The sequence below is a fragment of the Rhincodon typus genome, chromosome 48 (assembly GCF_021869965.1).
Source record: "Rhincodon typus isolate 14 chromosome 48, sRhiTyp1.1, whole genome shotgun sequence".
Classification (NCBI taxonomy): Eukaryota; Metazoa; Chordata; class Chondrichthyes; order Orectolobiformes; family Rhincodontidae; genus Rhincodon; species Rhincodon typus.
In genome coordinates, this window is record NC_063379.1 from 7081102 (window position 1) to 7099214 (window position 18113).

Genomic DNA, 18113 nt, shown 5'->3' on the forward strand with positions numbered 1-18113 from the left:
TTTATAGGACTGTTACCTCAGAGCAAGGGGAAGCTGTACTGCCTGGTAATAATCGACCAATTTACAAGATGGGCAGAAGCCCACCCCACTCGTGACTGTACAGCCGAAACTGTGGCCCGCCTTTAGCCACTGAAATAATACCCCGATGGGTGTCCCTCAGCAATTAGACTCAGACCAGGGACCACATTTTACCGGGAAATCTATAAAAGAAGCTTGCAAAATGTTGGGAATCGCTCAGAGATTCCACATACCCTACCATCCCCAGAGCTCAGGATTAATCGAAAGAACCAGCCGAACCCTGAAACGAGCCCTTACTAAGGCCTGTGAGGGCAAGGGTAATAGATGGACAATGGTATTACCCGCAATTCTGATGTCTATGATGACATCAGCACATTTGGTGACCGGACTCACCCCCTTTGAATTAATGACAGGACGGGCTATGAAACAGCCCCAAGATCTGATCATGGGAGGAGCAGAGCTAATGAATACTAAAAAAGATGTGTGGAATTACATGAGAGAGTTACGTGAAAACCTAGACGATGCTATAGAGCAATCTTGCATCCGGCAGCAAGTACATGACTGGGAACAAGACTCCCAGGACATGGCTACACCTCCCATTAAACCAGGTCCTGGTAAAGATCATCCCTGCCAAAGGAGCATTAATCCCTAAATGGTCAGGACCACATGAGGTAATTATAACAGGGAGTATTGGGATCCTTGTAAATGAAGCCAGCAGAGGGAAGTGGCGCCACCCTTCGCAACTGAAAATGTATTATGGAAGCTAAATTATAACCAATGTATACTAACAACTGCTTGGGACAAGGTCTTGTATTCTCCCATATTGGCTTTGTATATTGCAGATGCTTGAGCACCCTCCTATGGATTGCGGCCATCTCCGCCATTTTTGAGCTCCAATGTCGCAGCGAGTATCAACAAGCTGAGCCCTGTACTGATAACAAAACCACCCGATGGGATACAGCCTCTGAACTCTACTACTCGGGGGCCCAAGATGACTGTAGCGATGGTATCTTTTGGTTGCAGCCTACTGAAATTCTGGACTTAACTTGTGTCTCTGGATGATCATCACTCCGGTGTTCAGATGGGACCAACTCTTATTATGAAGTGTTGAACTATGACTCTTTTACAGCTCGGAGCGGGGGAACAGCTTTGTGCATTTATTGTATTGAGGACAGATCCTGCTTTATGCAGAGGGCCCAACAGCAGGAAGAACTTGGACTTATTTACGATTTTATACAGACCTGATGTTGGGACTCGACAATGCTGTTATATGGAAAAATAAGACATTAGGCCAAGAGAAACCCATATGGTTTAGTACTGACGGTAACAATTGTAGCCTTACGTGCTGGCAGTGCCAGAGCCAGCAACCCCTTAGACATAGACGAACCCCAGAGGAGTCTGGATGTAGTTGCAAGGCACACACCTTCTAGCCCTTAAGGAATGGGATGCGACCCACCACACCAAGACCAGCCACCACATCAACACAACTCCCCACATGTAGCGAAACCTAGACACCACTCAACACATCAATCTTGTTACACCCCTGGGGCGTACTGTTACAAACTCCCACATGGAAAAATATTAAACTTATCATCCGGCCCTTCCCACAGCTGCAACACCTGCCCTAAATCCATATCAGAAGCCTTTAAGCTCCTCTTCACCGAGGCTGCCATTGGATCACCCCAGCTACAGTTGAGAAACATTCACCGATTTGTCGAGAGCCATCGGTACAAGTGAGAAATCCTCACAGAAGCAGGGGGTGGGGCTGCATTCAGCATGGCAGCCGCAAATGCTGCAGACGAAGCAACTCTCCAGGAAGAAATCGACACCCTCAGAACTAATCTAAAGACTTTGCTACTCTAAGGTGGAAATAACAACTTACAGACCACTAAGTTCACTAAACAAGCTAATGACCTATTTTTGAAGACCCTCCAGATTGGAACGAGAACGGAACAAATATTGAGTAAATGGAGAGACATCCTACAAAACCAAACTGAAGAGGCCAAGCATGCATCTATCTGCGCACTAACAGCAGCCAACTCCCCGACCACGTGGAAGCTTGGATTAGAAGCCTTAACCAAGAATCAGTTACCTGAATGGATAATCGATGACGACCTCCAAAATATGAGTATTAATGTCTACCCCCACATTCGCGACCTCATTGAAGTATACACCCATGCAGACCCAGAAGATAGGACTACTCTGGTTCTCCCAATATGGGCCCCGGTATACGATAACGTCACTTATCCGGTCTATCAGACACAGAATGTCAGACTCTACCATGATGGCACAATTCACGAACTAGCCTGAAAACCCGAATATGTCACACAGGTAGATGGGATGATCTACGCGGTTAACCTGAACTGACGCACGAAACTAAAACATCTCCTTCTGTGTTACCCTATGGGAATCAACAGATGGAAAATGTGCGGAATGCTGCACTGGGACCTCTCGTGTCCTATGGTCCCGACGGATGATACGGACAAGTTGGAAATTAAACCTATGTGACGCCCATTAACATAACATACCACATAGGTAGCCGCCAATGCTCACTGCAAAATCACTCAGGGATCTTCACCAATCTGACTCAAGAAATACGGGTCGGGAATCATACTATCATTAGATCACTAAAGCAGGACACAATGTTCTTTGTGGCAAGTTTGAACCTTACCTGGTCTACCGACACACTACAGTTACTGGGCAAGATGCCATCCGCACTACCACCACTCCATGAGAACTGCAACAACTAATTCAGGTCAACAGCACATCAAAAAACAGTCCTGCAAGCAGCAAAAGAAAGATGAACACAACATCGAGGAAACAAGCAAAGTTCTCAGGCAGACTCATATATTTACCTGCATTTGGAACTGGGGGATGAATGTCCAGATCCAACCTTGGATCCGGATTGCCTCACACATGGTGGTCGTTGTATAGTGCCTCATACTCTTGATCTTATTGATTTACACTTGTTGCCTTAGAAAAATCCTGAGTAAGCAAAGGAGATGCGAAGAACTGGAACCCCTCTTAAAACATTCAGGACCACAAGGACATACTGCAGGGGCACTCCAGGTGATATGATATCATAAGTGTCCCGCAGCACATGTGGCCATTGGCCAAAAGGGGGCCTGAAGGAGACCCTCGCCACCACCCAGCCACAAACCTCAATGACATTACACACAAACACGTAGTCAGGTTATCCTAGGGGAAGGATGGAAGATGAAAATTTAAAACTTAAAGACTGCTCCGTTCTGACTCAGAACCCAGGACTTGACGGTAAGATAGGGAATCAATTCCACAACTACAATCCCCCGGGATCTGGATAGTGGCCCTTTGGGACTTGGTGGAGCACCGTGATCCACTATGGGATCATCCTTGTTATAACTGAAGTATGCATTCTAGCGACCCACCTAATATGCATCATCCTCCCCCAGGGGAGACAAAACCCTGTTCCCATGTTTCCCCGTTACATATCCAACAGTCCTGATTATGATGAGAAGGAATGCTTGGGCATGAGACCTTTTTCCGTGGGGTACGACCCTCTGCAGAAGAAGACTGGTGAAGTTGATCTGGAGATCAAAAAGGAGGGAATTGTGGAATACTTGCATGTTGAGACTGTCTAATTTAGGCTGAGCAGAAATGATTTAAAATAATACATGACAAGGAGCACGAAGTAGGGAAACTTCAGCTTTATGAAACATATTGCTGTAACTGCAACCTGCCTTTCCCTAGCCTGCGAAGTCACGTAGGACAGATAGCAAAAAGCTAGGGCTCGCAGCATCGGTACATTCTTATCTTCACCGCATTCCGCTTCAATTAATGTATGTCTGGTTGCATAAGTAATGACCTTGCCTTGCTAAAACACAGTACAATTGCAGTTTGTTTTAACTTGTTTAATCAGAGCCTCCCTGGCCATCCTGTGAGACTGTGTCTTGGAGCTCTCTCTGCTGTAATCGATTGCAAGCTTGAATAAAGACGTGCGACTGCTAAAGCAAGACTTTCGTCCTTGTGGTGTGTCTTTTAGAGTGCGAAAAGACCCCCTACATTAGGAATGACATAGTTTGGGAGAAGGTGAAGGCTTTACTGAGTGAATAAGAGTGTAAGTCAAAGATTAGAAAACTGAACCTCAAAAGTAATAATCTCTGGTTCACTCCCAGTGCCAAGCTCAAATGAAGGAAAGAATTAAAGGATAAAGGGGTTAAGTCTATGCTGAAGTGTTGGTGTAATGTTCAGGGATTTAGGTTCTTGGATCATTAGGATCTCTTCTGGCGCAGAAAAGACCTGTTCAAAGAAGATGGGTTTCACCTGAACTGGAAAGGGACCAATGTTTTAGCAGGAAGATTTGCTAATTCTATTAAGGGAGACTGTTAACTATAAGAGAGAGGGAGTGGAAGATCCTAAGTAGCAGAGTAAATAGAAAGATAGATCAAGATGATTTTGAATCTGAAATATCAAGTTAATTAGAAAAAACAGTCAAGAGCAAGTCAGAAAATGAAGTAACTGTGAAGAATTAAACCACTTATTTTAATGCAAGAGAGGTCTTACAGGCAAGGCTGATGAACTCAGGGCATGTCTGGGAACACGGGATTGGAACATCATAGATATTACAGAAATTTAGATGAGGGATGTGCAGGACTGGCAGCTCAGTGTTTTGGGTTTCAGATGTTATAGGAAGGATAGAAAGAAGCAAAAGAGGAGAGGGAGAGGAGAGGGAGTGGCGCTTTTGATTAAGGAAAGCATTACTGCTATAATTATAGCAGATATTTCTGAACAATCATCCAGTGAAAATATATGGGTTGTACTATCGACCTCCCAGTCGTTAGAGGGAAATTGAAGAACAAATATATGGAGAGATCTCAGACGTATGTAAGAATAATAAGGTTGTAATAGCAGCTGATTTTAATTTTCCAAACATTGACTGGGACTACCATAGTATTAAAGGTTTGGATGGTGAAGAATTTGTTAAATCTGTTCAAGAAAATTTTCTCTATCAATATGTAAATGTTTCTCTGAGAGAAGGAGCAAAACCACCTTCTCTTGGGTAATAAGACACAGCAAGTGACTGAAGTGATAGTAGGGGGAACACTTTGGGTCTAATGATCATCATTCTATTTGTTTTAAAATAGTTAAGGAAAAGGATAAGCCTTCCACTAAAATTAAAACTTTTAATTGGAGTAGGGCAAATTTTAATTGGATGAGACAAGACCTTTCAAAAATTGATTGGAGTAGACTGTTTGCAGGTAAAGGGACATCTGATAAGTGTGAGGTTTTGAGAAGTGTGATAATGAGAGTCTCGAGTCATTATGTTCCTGTTAGAATGAAAAGTAAGTCTGGTAGGATTAGAGAACAAAGGATGAATAAAGATATTGAGGTTCTAGTCAATAATAAAAATGAATCATATATTAATTATAAACAACTGGTTTCAAATTAATCTCTTGAACAGTGTAAAGTGTAGGAGCAATCTTAACAGGGAGATCAGGAACACAAAAAGACAATATAGGACAGTTTGGCAAATAAGGTTAAGGATAATCCAAAGAGATTGTACAAGTACATTAAGATCAAGAGAGCAACTAGAGAGAAAGAGCAGGACCCCTTAACGATCAACGAGGTTGCCTTTGTGTTAAACCTCAGGAGATGGGAGAGATATTAAATGAAAATTTTGTATCAGTTTTAACAATGGAAGAAGAAATGGAGGCTAGAGAACTCAGGGAAATAAATATTGATGTTTTGAAAACAGTTCATATTACAGAAGAAGTAGTGCTGGAGGTCATAGAAAATATAAAGGTGGATAAATCTTCATGACCTGATCTAGTGTATCCCAGGACTTTGTGAGAAGTTAGGGAGGAAATTGTGGGGTCCTTTGCAGAAATATTTGTAGCATTAATAAATACAGGTGAGGTACGGAATGACTGAAGAGTGGCTAATGTTGTGCCTTTGCTTAAGAAGGGATGTAAGGAGAAGCCTGGGAACTACAAACCTGTGAGTCAGACTTCAGTGATGGGTATGTTGTTGGGAAGTGATTCTGAAAGATAGAATTTATACGCATTTAGAGCGGCAAGGAATGAGAAGGGATTTGTGCGAGGGAAATCATGTCTCAAAAACTTGATTGAGGTTTTTGAGGAAGTAACTAAGAAGATTGATGTAGGCAGTGACATTGTTTACTTGGACTCAATGACTCTAAATAGGTTTGCGAGTGCTGTTGTAGAGGTGTCAAACGAGATTGGAAATGGCCTGGGAATGTCAGAGGTATCTTGGCTTCAAGGGAAGAATGCATTCATGTTCATTCCATCCCCTGATCAGATTCTTGGTCATCCTAAATTGCTCCCAATCATCACACTTACCATTGTTTCTGACATTCTTATCTGCCATTTCATTTGATGTAATGCAATGCAATCTGTAACTTTCTTTTTAATCATCACACCAGCAGGTAACATTTACAGCATGGCAGAATGTCAAACACTTTAATAAAGAGTTTATAAAACAAGATTTACACCAGTCCAAAAAAAAAAGAAATCAGTGGACAAACATGGAACATTCTGAATATGAATAAGAATTTAAAATCAAGAATTTGGAGGACAATGTGCCTATGTTGGTTCCTGCAGTCATCAGATGGGATTCATGGGATTTGTTCAGAAAACAAACCAGAAGGGCGGAACAAATTCTTTTTGAATTGATCTCAGGCTCCATTATGAAGTCACAACTAAACAGGGTTCATCCAGAATGGAGCTCAATGGAGTCAGTGACAACCACAAAGCATTTTTCATGGAAGCACTGGGGATGTCAGCTCATCTGCTACATCTGACTACATTCCCAAGCATGGCATCCCATCTGTGACTGAGCCCTCTGGTTGGGCGTTGGATTCCCCCATCAACACAGCAGCTAATACTTTGAAAGAAACAAATAAAGGGAGTGACATCACTATCAGGACAGGGTGAATTGAATGGAACCAGACAAAATAAATTATTGCTGAAAATACATTTGTAGTCGAAAGACACAGTATATTACTTAATCTTTATAATTGGAAACTTCTTATGTTTTTACTTTTGCCCGGATGTGTGGATCAGAGAATTCAGTGAGGTTGAGTGGACAGGAGCCTGATGTCACATTTTCCACTCTGGCCTACAGTGAACAACAATACTTTCCACCAGGTCATCTATTTTTGTACATGGTCACTAACTGAGAACGGGTTGTTTCAGATCACTGCTCTTTTTTGGTTGGGATGAATTTTGTTTTGTGCATGTCTAATTCCTGTTTTGGTTATGCTTTTGTTGTTCAGCTTTCTGCTAACTATTGCTAATTGCTAACAGCGCTTTACACTGCTTTGCTCCTGTGGTCTGTTTCATTTTGCACCTCAGATGGAGTCATTCCTTGCTCTTTCGAAGAGGAGCGTCATCATGTTGCTGCTTCTTCTCCTTTCGTCCCATTCCTCACGTGAACTCCTTGTTTCATTATCTGCGGCATCTAATGTTGGATCTCAGTTATTGAATTGAATTATCAATTTATCAATTGAATTATTTTTATAACTGGATATTTTACATAGAACATAGAACATAGAACATTACAGCGCAGTACAGGCCCTTCAGCCCTCGATGTTGCGCCGACCTGTGAAACCAATCTGAAGCCTGTCTAACCTACACGATTCCATTATCATCCATATGTTTATCCAATGACCATTTAAATGCCCTTAAAGTTGGCGAGTCTACTACTTTCGCAGGCAGGGCATTTTATGGCATACTTTAACTGGTCTTTGAAATTTTTCTGTGTCAGCACATAAATAAATGCATTTGTACAGCAACTTACATTCCGCAGCATAAATGCAGCTTGTATAAAGAGAGAATAAGCAGAGGGATCCAAGGAAATACCGGCATTAGAGGAAAATAAAATATACATCAACCAGAGAAGTACGAAGCTGGCAGACATGGCAAAGAGTAAAGTCACAGATCTTTTTCTGCTCTCTATCTCTGGATCTTTCTCTATTTTTCTCTACCCCTCAGTCCCTTACGCACCTTAACAGCCTCGAAGATGTGTCTGACTGTCAGAATGTTGATAAAGAGAATAAAAGTGAATGGGAGAAATGGCATTAAAAATTTTTCAAAATATTTAGAACTTGCCCACCAAAGGTCATTATAATAACCGTAGCTAGTATTACAGTACCATGGAATATTGTTGATGATCTTTCTGGATTCAAATCAAAAGTAGCTGGGAATGTTCTTTAAAGAAAATAAAATGCAGATTGTTGCTAGAACCTTCATTGCAGTTTTCTCTGTGCAGTAATTAGTTTTCATCTGATGAAAACAAATGGCGACAAATCGATCAAAAGAAAAAGCAACAGTGAACCAGACAGAAGAATTAACAATGGTCAAATGGCTCAGGGCATAGATAACACTACAAACAGGAGTGACATCGAGGAAACATGGTGAATAATGATAATAAGGAAATCGACAAAGTACAACATAAATAACAACGAACAGTAGATCAGACGCTGTCATGGCCACCAGATAGTGAGTGCTGCATGCAGAAAGACCACACTTACCCCGAGCTAAGATTAGAATCAGCAATAGACTAACTGTAAGAGAGAGAAAGAAAAAAACAGATTTGAAGTTACTGATTAAGTATTCTTGTGCCTGAAGCCAAACTGTAAATAATGGCACAAAAATAATTGTTGTTCCATGTCATATGAAGTTTAAAATATCTGAACCACAGCAGCAGATTGCTCCCAGAAACACAGGCATGGTGCTCTATTTTGCTTTTGGGGGTCAGCAATAGTTGATTTCACCTGCTTTATAGGTTACTCTGACTGGCTAGAGTTTCCAGTAAGACCATAACATCCAATCCTCCTTCCCCAATCTGTCCAACACTGTACACCAGAATCCCCCTCAATAAAACATGAATTTGTGCAGAATTGGTCATTCCAACTTTCCAGTTTAGAAATCACACACTTTAACTGGGATTAAGCAAAGCTTCCTACCTGATGCCCAGGCTCACACACCCAAGGTCCTCTCCCAGACCCTCTCCTTGTGAACAGAGATCGCCCTCCCAGATTTGGAGCACACAATGGGGCTATAGCTTAACCAGCATTTTCCATGGCGATCACTAGGATTGTAACACTGCCTGGCATCAGGGACTAATAAATACATATCTAAATTGATAGCCAAAGAAAAAAATTACAATCCCAAATGAATGCACGTGGGAGCACCTTCACATAGACAGTTATTGATCAGGGAACATCAAAATATAACAACAACAAAGGGCAACATGTGAAATAGATAACACGGTGTAGAGCTGGATGAACACAACAGACCGTGTTATCTAAGACTCCAGCATCGGCAGTTCATACTATCTCAACAGGTGAAATGTCCTGTTTTACAAAGTTGTTTGATCCTCTGCGAGACAGCAACACTCTGGATCTCATTTGTCCTATTAAAATCTGCACCACAGTACTGTGCATCTTTTTACAAATGGCACAACTCACACACCTTTTTGGCGATCAAATAATTCAACGATACACTTCATAATTAGAACCCTGTGCTGAACACCCCACTGAACTGTCTTCACAAAAATCATGCCCCCACACATCCACTGACTGAGAAGAACACACAGGATAGTCAAAGCTATCAGTGCTGACCCTCACTTAACACTCCATAATGACCTGCTCAACCCACCCACTGCCCATGTTGTATCGGGGCTCCATTTAGAGCAAGCTGCCTGGCAAGATCCACCAACAAAATACCTTTATATCTAGGAATGGGAAACACAAGATCCCACTAAGAGTGGGTTGTTACAAAACCTATCTGACCAATAGCAGGCTTTGAACTACCACAGAGAGAGAGTGGCCTTGCTAAACACCTTCTAGGACAAGCCAGGGCTGGTGCTCTGCCAGACCTCATCAATGCAACCTCAGTGCAAATGCATTATAGAGAAACAGAGTCCAGTGTAGAGAAACAGGCAATGCTGCACATAACTGAGGAGTCTCCTAATTGATAAACTATTCACTTTAAACTCATTAAGTAAGGACACCATCGTCTGGCATCAGTACTTGCCTTGCTGAATGGAAATAAAATCATTTTTAGTCATAGGTAGAAATAAGGATGGCTTAATACAGAGATTTATACAAGACTTACCAGGAATACCAACAATGGCTAGGACAGTGTCATACACTTTTTCGACCCTTTCCCTTGGAAGAAGAATTTTGTTGTGTGTGAAACAACTTCTCCCTTCCTGCTGCTGGCAATCCGTCAGAATTGGAGATGAGACAGTTCCAGAGATTTTATTTTATATTGCGTTGTGTCTCCACTGGGAAAATATGCTTACAGCTTCAATTTTTTTATCATTTTCAACAAGCAGATTATGACAACATGTTTATTTTAAGTCTGTATCTGAATACAGTCTGTATACCTCAAGGACTGGATTAATCTGATCCCATTAGGTCTCAAATGTTAATTGCAATTTGTCTTCAAACAACAAGACTTGCATTATGTCACAGTATCAGACCCATCAATATCTGAACATCTTTTCAGTGATGGCCTTCATTTGCAGTGGCTATTCAGTCACCCAATACCTCATGCAGAGCTCCTTGAGAGCTATTCTACTGCACACTGTTTTACTATTGCTTTTCTAGTTAATTCAGTTAACAAGTCATTTAGGAAATTCTGTCTGTGAATGAGCACCCCAAATCAGAACCTGAAGCTGGTACTGAGCACACCAACAGCTGGAACTTACACTAGACTATAATGTCTCAAAACAAATACAAAAAAAACTAAACCAGAACCTTAACTTCAGAATTCTAGAATGACAGAATCACATAGCCCTGTCAAAACGTCACTAAATCTACATTCATCCCACTTTCTGGCACTTGGCCCATAGCCTTGAATGTTATGACATTTCAAGTGCTTATCCAAGTTATTTTTAAAGGTTGTGAGGTTTCTCGTCTCAACTACCCTCCCGGGCAATGCGCTGTAGGCCTTTACTATCTTCTAGGCAAGAGGATTTTTCGTCATGTCCCCTCTAAACCTCCTGCCTTTCAGCTTAAATTTATGGCACCTTGTTATTGGCCCTTCACCTAAGGGAAACAACTACTTTCTGTTCACCTTTCTGTTCCATGCCATTCATAGTTTTATATACCCCGATCTCTGCTCTAAAGAAAGCCACCGGAGGTTATCCAGTCTCCCTCTTCACAGCTAAATTGCGACAGGAGTCTGTTAACTTCTCAACATCTTTCTGTTCCTCCAAGCTTCCTATTCATTGAGTACTGCCTTGTCTTGTGGCTCTTGGAAAAGTGCATCACCTCACATTTATCAGGGTTACATTTCATCTGCCACTGAGCTGCCCATCTGACCAATCTGTCTATTTCTATCTGTAACCTAGGACTATTTTCCTCACTGCCAACCACCTGATCAATATTTGTACTTATCATCCCCAATCTCAGTCTCTGTACCCTACCCCCACACCACAATCACCAAACAGCTCCCACCTCCCCCCATCCCCACACAAAGGCACACACACACACATCTTTATCATTTATGAATATCAAAAACAAAAAGGGACCCAGCACTGATCACTGTTGTATGTCATGGCACTGGCCTCCAATTACAGAAATAGCCTCTGCCTCCTATGACGGAGCCAATTTTGGAGCCAATCTGCCAAGTTCCTCTGGATGTCATGTGCTTTTACCTTCATTATCAATCTCCCATGTGGGACCTTGTCAAAGGTTTTGCTGAAATCTATATAAACTGAGAGTGATTGTTGCTTTTCACTTCTTGCATTGTTCCTTCCCAATGCTGTTCGCATCCTTACTGAGGTGGGGCAAAATGCGTTCCGTGAATCCTGGGTTTTGAATTCCAATTTTGCAGCTAAACATATTGCAAAGTCCTTTCAGCCTAAGTAAAAGATAGATTTCTTTATAAAACACTGAGAATCTGAAAGAAATATGAGGGCAATAAATGCTGGCCAGGTAGTGAACAAACATCCCACAAATTAATTTAAAAAAAGAATATCTTGGGTATTTCACATACACACACACACTTAGATACCTCTTTGCTTGGGAAAAAAAAAATCACTCTGCTCATCCACAGTTACCTCAAACCTCCCACTGAACAAATGCACAAACTTATCTCGATCAGAAGCAAGGTCTCACAACAGTGAATTCAAATTAATGTCACTGACAGCCTCCACTTAGTCTGTCTGCATTCCCATTTTCTAGGGACCAAATAGAGACAAATTAAAGGACACTCAATGATAAAAAACAAAACTTAAACCTTTATTGTATTACTGGAAAGAAATACCAAGTTGGGTTCTAAATCGGCCAGGAAGCCAGCCATTGAATTGGCTCAAACTCAGATACTTCAGAAATATTATTGTGGACCCAGGTCAAATACTATCATGACAGAACTTCAATTTAATAAATACATGGAAGTATAATTCTAATGTTGACCATGAAACCACTGTAAATTGTTGTAAAAACCATTTGCTTCATTTATGCACTTCCGGGAAAGAAAACTGCTGTCCTTACCTGGTCTGGGTTACGCATGACTCCAGATCCACAGATATTGGTGTGGTTGTTGGAGGCCAGCCATCTAAGCTCCAGGGCTTCACTAAAGGAGTTCCTCAAGATTGTGCCGTAGGCTTAACTACTTTATTGATGATATAACTGACCTTCCCTCAATCATAATGTCGTAAGTCTTTGTTTGGCAACACTTCCCAGGACCTCACCATTAAGTGTATACCCTGATTTTCCCTACCAAAATGTAGCACCTCACACTTGTCTAAGTTAAACTCCGTCTGCCACTCCTCAGCCCACTGGCCCATCTGATCAAGGTCCCATTGTACTCTGAGATAGTCTTCTTCTCTGTCCACTACACCACCAATTTTGGCATCATCTGATAACTTACTAACTGAACTTCCTGTGTTCACATCCAAATCATTTATGTAAACAACAAAAAGCAGTGGACTCAGCACCAATCCTTGCAGCACACTGCTGGTCACAGGCCTCCAGTCCAGAAAGCAACCCTCCAACCACCATCCTCTGTCTCCTACCTTCAAGCCAATTTTGTATCCACATAGCTAGTTCTCTTTGTATTCCATGTGATCTAACCTTGCCAACCAGTCTACCATGTGGAACCTTGCGAGTGCCTTACTGAAGTCCATATAGACAATGTCCACCGGTCTGCCTTTGTCAATCCTCTTCATCATTTCTTCAAAAAATGCAACCACGTTAGTGAGACATGATTTCCCACGCACAAAGCTATATCCCTAATCAGTCCTTGTCTTTCCAAACACGTGTAAATCCAGTTCCTGAGAAAGCACTCCAACAACTTGTCCAGTAGTGATGTCAGGATCACTGGTCTATAGTTCCCTGGCTTTTCCTTACCACCTTTCTTAAATATGGCACTACATTAGCCACCCTCCAGTCTTCTGGCACTCACCCATGGCTATCAGTGATACAAATATTTCAACAATGGGCCCAGCAATCACTTCCCTAACTTCCAAAGATCTCGGGGGAGTGTTGCCAAACAGAGTCCTTGGGGTTCAGGTTCATAGTTCCTTGAAAGTGGAGTCACAGGTAGACAGGATAGTGAAAAAGCTGTTTGGTATGCTTGCCTTTCTTGGTCAGTGCATTGAGTATAGGAGTTAGGGGGTCATGTTGTGACTGTACAGGACACTGGTCAGGCCACTGTTGGAATACTGTGTTAAGTTCTGGTCTGCCTGCTCTTGGAAAAGTGTTGTTAAACTTGAAAGGGTTCAGAAAAGATTTACAAGGATCTTGCCAGCGTTGGAGGGTTGAGCTATGGAGAGAGGCTGAATAGGCTAGGGCTATTTTTCCTCGAGGGTCAGAGGCTGAGGAGTGACCTTTTAGTGGCTTATAAAATCACAAGGAGCATGGGAAGGGTGAATAGCCAAGGTCTTTCCCCCAAGGGTAAGGGCATCCAAAATTTGAGGGCATAGGTCTAAGGTGAGAGGGGAAAGATTTAAAAGAGACCTGAGGGGCAACAATTTTCATGCAGAAGGTGGTGCTGTCGAAGAAACAACTCGTCAGACAACAATGTCATCTTTATTGCTTGCATGCAAGGAGAGTCAGCCATGCAGGTTGCTGCTGCAATCCAGCAGGGTAAGTCTGATACAGGTGATTATAGTGGTATTTTTATACATAAACCACACTTCCTCATTGTCCGATTACATTTCGATCGTAAGCCTTAGCAATACAATAAACTAATCATCTTATGATATTTCGTTAATATGTTATCTGTTCTATGCTTGACTACCATCAGTCTAGATGTGGTTTTGTGGTTAAAGGCGTACATAGATATTGCTTTTACCGAAGCTAAGAGTGATTTTTATGTGTCAGCTATGTGGCTATCAGCATTTTTTTTTTAAAGTTACTGTCTGTCAGAATTTCCTATTTTTTGATTAAATGGAAATTTCAATGGTTTTGCATTGGTTTGTGTACATGCCTGACTGCACCTTTTCTGTACAAAAACCAAAAGAACTGCGGATGCTGTAAATCAGGAACAAAAAAAAAGTTGCTGGAAAAACTCAGCAAGTCTGGTAGCATTTGTGAAGGGAAAAACAGAGTTAACATTTTGGGTCCGGTGATCCTTCCTCAGAACTGATGGTGGCTGGGAAAATGTCAGTTTATATGCAGAAAAAAAGGGGAGGCGGATGGGATAGGGAGTAAATGATAGGATAGAGCCTAATGAGAGAGAAGAGTAGTTGGACAGACAAAGGTCTGATAATGATCAGGCTGGGAGGGTGAATAGTTGTTAATGGGGACTATTAGTGACTAATAGTGTGTAATGGCAGGCTATGTGGTAACAAGGCCTGGTATGTGGGTTAGGGGGCTGAAACATGGGAGAGTTTAGGCCCTAAAATTATTGAACTCAATATTTGGGAGAGTTTAGGCCCTAAAATTATTGAACTCGATATTGGGCTCCATCAGACATGCAAAGAATAACAGGGACCTAGGTGCAGAGTGAATCTCACTCTCATGTACAATATCAAAGACTGGGAAATAAACTCTACAATTCACACTTACAGGCTGTAATGTTCAGAAACTGAATAAACCCCACTGTCAGCTCCAAAAGCCAAAAGCAAAGCTCTGTCCCTACCGTCCCCATCAAACATTCCCAGGCAGGTACATCATGGAATTAGACACAGAGTAAAGACACATTGTGCAGTGACCAATATCTTCTTTCACTTGCTGTCTCTTGGTCTGTATCTCTCTTTTTCTCACGTTGTGTCTCTGTGACTTCTCTTTGTGTTTCCCTCTTTCCTGAAGGTTTGGATGTAACCCATGGATTCACTGCGATAAACAGACCTGACCATCTTTCAGTTTAAGAGAGAAAACAATCAGCGCATTGGCCGCAATGCCCTGAAAGAGACTTGTGCAGGAGGACAGGGTTCAAATCCAATCTCCACACTGTCCCAGTGACTGCAGGCCTGAGGTCAGACTCTGAATTTTGTTTTAACAATCAGGGAGCTTTTCAGCTCTGGGAGACCTCACACCTCTCTCTCTCTCCATCCTGTTTCAAACGTGGATTAATACCATGAGATGTCACAGCAAAGTAGCCATTCGTCCATTCAGTGAGACTGTGGCTAATCTAATAATCCACAGTTCTGCTTTCCTACCTTTCCTCAGAACCCTTGATTCCCTTCCTGGTTAAAAATCTATCACTCTTAGCCCTGAAAGAATGATATATGATTGTAAGAGCTCTGATCAGCAAGTGCCTAGATGACACAAACATTGATGAGTGGTAAACAGTGAAGAGGAAAGCCTTAGACTACAGGATGATGTAGACAGGCTGCTCAGATGGGCTGAACAGGGCAAGTGGACTTTAATCCAGCAAATGTCACAATCTCACACACTTGATACCAAACAATCACTGCTCTCCCTGTATTACACACATGATCACTGTTTCTGACACACATACACACTCTCTCAAACTCATTTTCACGCACTCAGTCTCTCACACATTGCAGCAAACACTCTCACACTCACACACTATCACTCTTATTCAGTCACTCTCATTAAATCACATTGTGTACTGCAGTCACAGACACACACACACTTGCACGTTCATGTCCTTGCACACTCAGTCACTCACATACATGTAGTCACTTGCTCTCACACACACTCACACTCCTTCATGCGGGTTCACACATTCACATTATTTTAATCTGTTTAAACACGTGGTCAAATATCTTGACTGAAGGGTCAATAACAAGGGACACACTTTTTAAGTAAAAAGCATGCAATTTTAAGGAAATTTGAGCATTAGCTTTCTAGAGGGTGGTGGAAACCTGGAATTAATGTGTGGGAGGGTAGTTGAGACAGGAAACCTCACAACCTTTAAAAAGCACCGAAATGAGCTTGTGACTTGTCATAGTATTCAAGGCTATGGGCCTAGTGTGGAAAGTGGGATGAGCGTAGGTACCTCGACCCAAAACGTCAGCTTTCCTGCTCCTCTGATGTTGCTTGGCCTGCTGTGTTCATCCAGCTCTACACCTTGTTATCTCGAGTGTAGGCACAAGTATGTTTTTGGTAGCACAGACTTGATGGATGGAAGGTCCTCTTCTGTACCATATGAATCTATGATTCTATGATATCACCTTCTCAACAGTCCCAAACAGGAAAGAAGCATTCCATAAATTCACCACAAATTTCCCTGTTTGATTCTCTCTATTCTGCTTGGTTAGATTTTTTGTTTTTAATATCCACATGAACAGTCATTATTATCTGGGAGGTTAATCTTGAATCTGACCCACAGGGATTGCAGAAATCCAAATAATCTTTAATCATTCAAAGTTCCTTAGAAACTCTGTGTGTGTGTGTGTTTATATGCGTTTATACGCACGTAACCAGACCTCTGTATCATGAGGGCAAATCCTCCTTTACACAATATTAGGCTATTTCCTGTGTTCTGTTAGAGTCAAGGTAATATTAATGTTAAATTTAGCACATCGCCAGGAATATCAAAAGATGACAACCAGGGGTAATCTCAGAGAACTGTTACCATCACTGATAGTGACATTTCACGATACATTGTATTGAGAGGAACGAGGCAACAGTCAGTACCATGATATTCCATTGCCATTCTTGGACTAACTAATATTATTAAACAGCGACTCATTGAAAATTTTGTTTAATTAATAGGATTCCACAACAGCAATGACTAAGGGAATGATCTATCCACCCTTCACAAAATATGCCCAGAGCATTTATCCTCTGGGACCATCTTCCCTTCTCCAGTTTTAATGTTTGGAAATTCATAGCCTAAGCTTTGTAACTAACCCCCTGATGACCCAACTGCACTTGGGTAGAAAATTTTCCCTTGTTTGTTGAAAGACTGCAACTAATTGTTTCCATACAGTTATTATGTGACTTCATTTACTCTCAGGAACATGGCTTGATCGATAAAGGATGTGAAATGAAGGATCTCAGATACATTTCACTTGGAATCTGAAAACGTGAGGAAAATGGCTGATTCTTTATGAAAGAATAGTAACAATTCTCCAGATAAAGAACATTTGTTATCCTGTTATTGCAGCCTTTGGCGTTCCCAGTAAGGCAATGTTCAATCTTCATGAGCAGTGAATGTCCTGGTGTTCATGTAACAGATTTCAGGAATATTCCTCATTGCAGAGTCGCTTATCCACCAGAAGGAATTGGGGAATATAGACCATTTACTGAGCAGCTTCTCCAGGATGAGTATCAGCAAAGAATATCAAGTCTTAAGATGTTAATGTAATGTTTGTGACTTAACCGAACATTTTACTGGAATCTACACACATTCAACAATTATCTAAAAGTTATATGTAATATATAGGAATGTCTCAAGTAAAGTTTGTTGGAAGGGTACCAACATTAAATCTTCAAAGTTACTTCTTTTTCCCTCAGACATATTGTCATTGACATTGATCTACAGTATGAAAATAAATCTGGAAAGCTCTATGTAACATCAAATTAAAATATGTCCCAAACATTTGATGTAAATGTTTTTTGTTATGGAAGTCCTGCTTGCTATCTCTTCTCTCCCCCTCTTACAGCAAATCTACTGACCATCATCATTCTCACCAATGGAAATTGAGGACTTTCTAAATATATC

At 41.5% G+C, this 18113-nt stretch overlaps 1 long non-coding RNA gene across 1 annotated transcript in view; it reads left to right on the forward strand.

Moving 5' to 3' along the window:
• The window catches only part of LOC125488053, a 33579-nt gene extending 15684 nt beyond the window's left edge, over positions 1 to 17895 (forward strand). The window contains exon 3 of the long non-coding RNA XR_007266200.1: positions 17406 to 17895. This is a non-coding gene — a long non-coding RNA (uncharacterized LOC125488053). The remainder of the gene's footprint in view (positions 1 to 17405) is intronic.
• The last annotated feature ends 218 nt before the right edge of the window (positions 17896 to 18113 follow it).